The sequence below is a fragment of the Chrysochloris asiatica genome, unplaced genomic scaffold (genome assembly GCF_000296735.1).
Source record: "Chrysochloris asiatica unplaced genomic scaffold, ChrAsi1.0 scaffold00008, whole genome shotgun sequence".
NCBI classification, from domain to species: domain Eukaryota; kingdom Metazoa; phylum Chordata; class Mammalia; order Afrosoricida; family Chrysochloridae; genus Chrysochloris; species Chrysochloris asiatica.
This window is the reverse complement of record NW_006408526.1, coordinates 4,556,707-4,564,183: the sequence shown is the minus strand read 5'-3', so window position 1 is coordinate 4,564,183 and position 7,477 is coordinate 4,556,707. Positions and strand designations below refer to the sequence as shown.

The 7,477-nt window shown below is 39.8% G+C and overlaps 1 pseudogene; it reads right to left on the bottom strand.

The window, feature by feature from the left end:
* Positions 1-6,198: 6,198 nt before the first annotated feature.
* On the bottom strand, positions 6,199-7,214 carry LOC102833327 (annotated as a pseudogene).
* Between the last annotated feature and the right edge of the window lie 263 nt (positions 7,215-7,477).

The window sequence follows — 7,477 nt, the reverse complement described above, 5'->3', positions numbered from 1 at the left end:
CACCCTCACAATTGTTTCATTGGAGTCCATAGATGCTGCAACTGTGTCAATCCATCTCATAGGGGTCTTCTTTTCTTAGCCGAACCTCAATCTTACCAAGCATGATATCATTCTCCAGGGACTGGCCCCCTGATAACATGTATAGATTACCCATTCTCTGCAATATTATCCATAGTGTGTCATGGTCCACACAGACAAAGTCTTGCAATCCTGCCTTACAAGGAATAGTCTACTTGATTTCTTCCCAGACATATGTTTGTTCTAGTATTTTTCATATTCTTCTATAACAGCATAATTCAAATACATCAATTATTCTCTGGTCTTTCTTATATATGTCCAGAAAATGCATATGAGATAATTGACCATGACTTGGGTCAGGTACACCTTAGTTCTCAAACTGATTTAATCATCTTTGCACTTTGAAGAGGTCTGTTGCAGCAGACTGGCCTAATCAAATGAATCCTTAGATTTCTTGACTGTAGCTTCCTTGTATGTTGAGTGTGGGTTTCAACAAAATAAGTCTTTGACAACTTCAATATTTTGTCCGTGAATATTATTTATTATAAAGATTTTTGTTTTATTTACATTGAGGTACAACCCATACTGAAGGCTATAACCTTTGGTATTCATCAGTGTTTTAAGTCCTCTTATCTTCCAGCAAACAAGATTGTATCATCTGCATATAACATCTTGTTCAAGAGTCATCTTCCAATTCTGATGCCATGTTATTCTTTATATAATCCATTTTCTCAGATTATTTACTCAGCATACAGATTGAATAAATACAAGTAAGGGATACAACCCTGGCACACACCTTTCCTGATTTTAAACCATTTGATATCATCTGGTATAGTGTTATAGGATAAGAACCACAAGTTCAGCAGTCCAAAACCATCAGCCACTCCTTGGAAACTCTATACAGGGTCACTATGAGTCAGAACTGACTCGGTTGTGCTTAACAACAACAAAGTATCCCCTTGTTCTGTTAGAACAACTACCTCTTAGTCTATGTACAGGTTCCTCATGAGCACAATTTAGTGTTCCAAAATACTCATTCTCTGCAATATTATCCACAGTTTGTCATGGTCCACACAGTTGAAAGTCTTTACATAATCAATAAAGCACAAGTAAACCTCTATCTGGCTGGTAGGAAGAGGTGGGGGATCTCCCCAGAGTTGTTTCCCCTTCCTTCTCTGCCAGGACAGGAAAGAAGATTGTTTCCTGGTTGGTCCATCAGCGCAGAACAGAGCTGGCTATTTCGACGGATGAAACCCTGCCCCCAACTTTTTAAAAATCTGTAAGGCCACATTTAGTTGTTCAATTAATGAACTTGTGTAGAACTTCTGAGGGAGCATTTTTACTACGAGTACAACAGGTATGGAGTGCTGGTGTGGCACTATAGGATAATTCTCCTGGATTGCTAACCACAAGGTCAGAGGTTCAAACCCAGCAGCTGCTCTTTGGAAACTCAGTTCAAAGTTGCTGTGAGTCGGAACTGACTCGACAGCACTTAACAACAAAAACAAACATCTTTCTGATATTCGGTTTTCATTCAAATCCATCTGGCATCTGCAATGATATCCCTTGTTGCAAGTCCACTCCTGAATCCAACTTGAATTTCTGGCACAAATATAGAATTCAGTTGGTGAGGTAACTGTCTTCCAAATTTCTTGGCTTTTCGTGAGTGTGTAGCTCTAGTGCTTTATCAGTTTGTTGTATACTGTCAATTCCTAGAGCCTTATGTTTCACCAATGACTTCAGTGCAGCTTAGACATTATGTTTCAGTACTATTAGTATTGATCAGATGTTACCTCTTGAAAAGGTTGAACATAAAACATATCTTTTAGGTAGTGATTATGTACATTCATTCCAACTTCTTTTGATATTTTCTGCATCACTCAATATTTTGCCCATAGAATCCTTCAGTATTTCAGGTCAAGGCTTGAATTTTTTCTGCAGTTCTTTCAGCTTGAGAAATGCTGAACATGTTCTTCCGTTTTGGTTTTTGCATATTTCACTATAATGCTTTATTTTGTTTTCGTGACTTGTCTTTTGAAAATTTCGGTTTAGCTCTTCTACTTCATCATTTCTTCCAGTCGTTTTAACTTCTCTGTGCTCAGTGTGCAAAGATTATAATGAAATATGCAAAGACCTGGAGTTAGAAAACCAAAAGAGAAGAACTCACTCAGCATTTCTCAAGCTGATGTAACTGAAGAAAAAATTCAAGCCTTGTCTTATGTTACTGAAGGATTCTCTGGGAAAATTATTGAATGATGCAGAAAGCATCCAAAGAAGATGGAGAGAATACACAGAGTCACTGTACCAAAAGGAAATGGTCAATGTTCAACCATATCCAGAGGTAGCATATGATCAAGAGCCAATGATCATGAAGGATGATATACAAGGTGCATTGAGGGGATTGACAAAGAACAAGGCACTGGGAACTGATAGAATCCAAATTGAAATATTTCAACAAAGTGAGGTGGCACTGGAGGCACTCATTCACTTATGCCAGGAAATTTGGAAGACAACTATCTGGCCAACTGATTGAAAGAGATCCATATGTGTGCCCATTCCAAACAGAGGTGACCCAGTGGAATGCTGAAATCATCGGACAATATCTTTGATTTCCCATGTGAGTAAAGTTTTACAAAAGTCATACCAAAATGTCTGCAAGCATACATTGACAGAGAACTTTCAGAGGTTCAAGCCAGATTCAGAAGAGGACATGGAAAGAGAGATATCATTGCTGACATCAGATGGATTTTAGCTAAAAGCAGAGAATACCAGAAAGATGTTTACCTGTGCTTTATTGACTACACAAAAGCTTTCAATTGTGTGGATCAGGACAAGCTATGGGAAAAATTGTGAAGTATGAATATTCAGGAACATATAATTGTGCTCATGAGGAACCTGTATATAAGAGACAGTAGTTCGAACAAGGGAACACTGAAAAGTTTCAGATTGGGAAAGGTGGGCGACAGGGTTGTATTCTTTCATCATACTCACTCAACCTGTATGCTGAGCAAATAATATGAGAAACTGGGTTATATGAAGAAAAAACATGGCATCAGAATTGGAGGAAGACTCGTTAACAAACTGCGATATGCAAATGATACAACCTTGCTTGCTGAAAGTGAAGAGGACTTAAAATATTTACTGATAAAGATTGAAGACCACAACCTTCAGTGTGGATTGCATTTCAATGTAAAGAAAACAAAAATCCTTACCACTGGACCAATAAACAACATTCTTATCAATGGGGAAAAAATTAAGGTTGTCAAAGACCTAAGTTTGCTCAGATCAACCCTCAACACTCATGGAGGCATCAGTCAAGAAATCAAATGATGTACTGCATTAGGCAAATCTACTGCTCAAAAACTGTTTAGTGTTGAAAAGCAAAGGTATCAGTTTGAGGACTAGGGTGCACCTGACTCAAGCCATGGTATTTTCAATAACCTCATATACATGTGAAAGTTGGACAGTAAATAAGGAATACCATAGAGGAATTGATGCATTTGATTATGGTGCTGGAGGAGAATATTGAAAGTACCATGAACTGCCAAAAGAACAAATAGATCTGTGTTGGATGAAGTACAGCCAGAGTGTTCCTTGGAAGACAGGATGGCCAGACTTTGTCTTTCATACATTGGACATACTATCAGAAAGACACCATATTTCATAAGGTGGAGGGTCATAGAAAAAGAGGAAGACATGCAGAGAGATGGATTGGCAAAGTGACAACATCAATGGGTTCAAACGTAGTAATGATAATGAGGTAGGCCCAGGACTGGGCAGTGTTTCGTTCTTTTGTACCTAGGGTTGCTATGAGTTGGTACCAACTTGATGGCACCTAATAATAACAACAATGCTCAATGTAGCAGTGACTGTGAGATTAGTGTAGGACTGGGCAGTGTTTCATTCTGTTGTGCATAGGGTTGCTATGAGTTGGTACCAACTTGATGGCACCTAATAATAACAACAATGCTCAATGTAGCAGTGACTGTGAGATTAGTGTAGGACTGGGCAGTGTTTCATTCTGTTGTGCATAGGGTTGCTATGAGTTGGTGCCAAATCGATGGTACCTAACAACAACAATGTTCAAGAGCAAGTTTCAGAGTATCTTCTGACACCACTCTGGCCTTTTCTTTCTTTCCTGTCTTTTTAATGACCTTCAGTTTCCTCATGTATAATGTTCTTGATGTCATCCCACATCTCTTTTGGTCTTCAGTCATTAATGACTAATGCATCAAATCTGTTCTTGAAATGATCTGTAAATTCAGGTGGGATATACTCAAGTTCATACTTTGGCTCTCACAGACTTGTTTTAATTTTCTTCAACTTCAGCATATGGGCAATTGATGGTCTATTCCACAGTTGACCCTTGTTCTTTTGTGGTGTTTTTGTTACATGAAGAATTTATTTCTCAGGGAAGATTAAGCACCAGGATAATTCATCTCCTTCTGCCCTGAGCTTCTGGGGATACATTGAATTGGGCTTAATGTTGGGGACTGCAAGCACTGAGATGCTGAGGCCCTGTGTCATGGATGAAAATCCAACACGAAGGCCCCAGTCAGAATTGCTAGCCCGGGACCATGAGGGCCAAGGAAGTGACCTCCTGACGTCCTGGGTTCACATGGACCCTTAGGGCCAAGGAAGTGTCCTCCTGACGTCCTGAGTTAATTGATTTTTGTGAACTCACTGGTTGGCTACCTCTGTATAATTTTCTTTGGTCTTATTATTCATTCTATGCTTCTAACTCCAGTAATTGTAGCTTCTGAGAAATGGTTTCTTATGTGCCTCTCTTAATGTCTCCACTGTGTTGGCTGTGCGTAGGGTCCTGGGAACAAATCTCTCTGAGGAACAAACTCTGGCCACCTGGCAAGCATGTCCAAACTGTTCTTTATCAAAGTATTCAGTTATGTTTGATATTAACTTAATACATGAGCCCTGGATACCCATGGACAAATATTAAAACAAAAACCTCTTCTAAAGCCGAGGCAGTAAAAGTTCCAAAGGCAGGTTTGCTGAGATTCCGCAAAGAGGCTCTGGAGACAATCCACCCAAGGAATTCACTCAAAGTAGATTGGCAAATTCCAGAGTATTGTTCAAGGCATAATAGTGACAACCTCCTCAAATCGTCCCCAGGTATAATCCATTAACCCAGACGTCCTCCTTCCTCCTGAAAGCCTAAGCCAGGTAGCTGAAACAGCTTGACTCTCTTCAGACCTTTTAAATCCTTTTTCACCTTTATCCATTCGAGATTAAGTGCTATAGGTATGTTAATTAGCCTTGAGAAACCTCAAGTCGCTGCCTTAAGATTTGAGCCAAAAAAGTAATTTATAACAGTTTGCTTGAATTTTTGGAAAATTAAGAATGTTAGATTATTAAGACAATTTGCAATGTATATTTTAGAATTTGTTCCTGTAAATCATTGTGTCCTGTTTTGAACGATTAATCACATTTCATTTCTGTACCCTGTCTTAATAATCACCTTCTTCCTTCATGTAAAATCCCTCCCTGAAATAAAAGACGGATGCAGATTGAATCCTGCATGCATTAGTGCCTGCAGGGCCATGATGCCTGCAATCCAGGGTCTGCCTGCCAGCTTTGCATTCACTCTGGTTTCGGGGTGTTTCTTTGTTTCTCTCATTGCATCTTTGTGTGTATTATTTCTCTATCTCTTTCGCCGCCAGATCTCCCTACTTCGTGAACCAAACTTCCCTGTTGAGGCAGGTCCCCGACAGCTTAACAAGAAAAGTAGCCATGTGATCCACTACTCAGAATCCCAATGTGAAAATGAACTGCAAAGTGTATTGCTTCTTGCTCTTCTGCATAGTAGAAAGACCTAAAGAAAATTAATAAAAGTTTCCATTCCAACTCAAAGGAGTTAACAAAAACAAAAACAAAAAGTGTCAAAATAACCACAAAATAGAGAAAAAGAAAGGTACAGAAAATCAAATCAAACACCAGTATTCCAAAACGCAAAACAGTCCCATGGTGACTAATGTGTCTTAGTCAGAATGCTTCAGAGGTCAAAGTGGGAATTGATAGAGGTATGCCTTGCAGAATCCTCCATTTCCAAGGCTGGATAGCTAAAATGCTATCATGAAGTTAAAATGCTTCTATTAAGAAGAAAACAAAACCAAAATGAAAACACCTCCAGAAGAGGGGTTAAGGGAGGGACCCTGTTGGAAGTCAAGCTGCTGAGTGCCTATGGATCACAAAGAATCCATGATGAAGTTGGTCCAAGTAGACCCTCATCTTGGTGGTATCACCAAGATGATGTCTTCCTCACCCATATCTCATTGGCTCCCATAGAGCTGATCACACAGCTAATTTCTTGTTGTCCTTGGATTTCAGATAGATGGTTTGGCTCTTGTGGTACCATCTTTTATTGTATTATATTTTGCCATCTTCTATTCTAGTTTCAAACCTCTGGTTTGGAGACTCTGTGGTAGACAAGTGTTCAGGAGAGGATGGGGATTCTGGTCTCTGGAGTGACTTAAGCTTGTTTAATGCTCTCAGACCCTCCATGATCTGCTCATCCGTTAACAAATAGTTTAGCTGAATAGGAACAGGATTCTTCCTCTTGTCTGAGATTGGGACAGGATCACTGGGTGGCCTCGGCAACTTTCAGGTAATGATATGATTCACTTTCATCAAATCTCCAGTCAGTTCATTTGCAATCATCTTCTCTTCTAGCTCAGCAATCAGGTTCTCTTTCAGTTCAAACTTCTTGTCTTAAATTTATTTCATGGCTGCCTTCTTTTCTTTAATGTAATTTCTCTTCACTTGTTCAGTTTCCAGTTAGAAGAAGAGCTCTGCATTTTGGATCTTCCCTTTGAGTTACGGATCTAGTTTTTTCATTCTCTTCTTATAATCCTGTAATGTACCTTCCTGCAGCCGCTGCAGCTGCCTCTTAAGAGAAGTCAGCTTGTCCTGGAATATCTGTTTCTTCAATGCCATATAGCCCTCTTCATTGTTTGGCCAGATCACTTTAACTAACATCCTCAGTGTCTTTGTCTGACTCAAGTCCCCAGCAACTGCACCCACCGTCCACAGCTCTCACCAGTTCTTACCCCTCCTCAGGATAATACTCTGGTGCAGGTTGTGCTCCAGACTGAGCCAAGGCTGGAGCCAACAGGCCCACAGGCATTCCTGTCACCTCTGGCTGTGGCAGAATGGGCCACCAGGAGACTGTGGCCACCCATCCTGGAAATCTGACGTCTGCCTCACTGTGCTGGAATGGACCACCAACTTGAGTTGGAGCCATGGCATCCCCTTCCTCATCTCCTTAAGCCTTGCTCTTGTTTTGTCTGATGATACTGAACTTCTCTAAAGCCTCTTCTCACAGATGTAGTCAATTGATTCCATTGTATTCCATCTGGCAAAGTCCATATATATATTCACTTTTATATTGTTTAAAAAAAAAAAAAAGTATTTGCAATGAATAAGTCATTGGTCTTGCAAAATT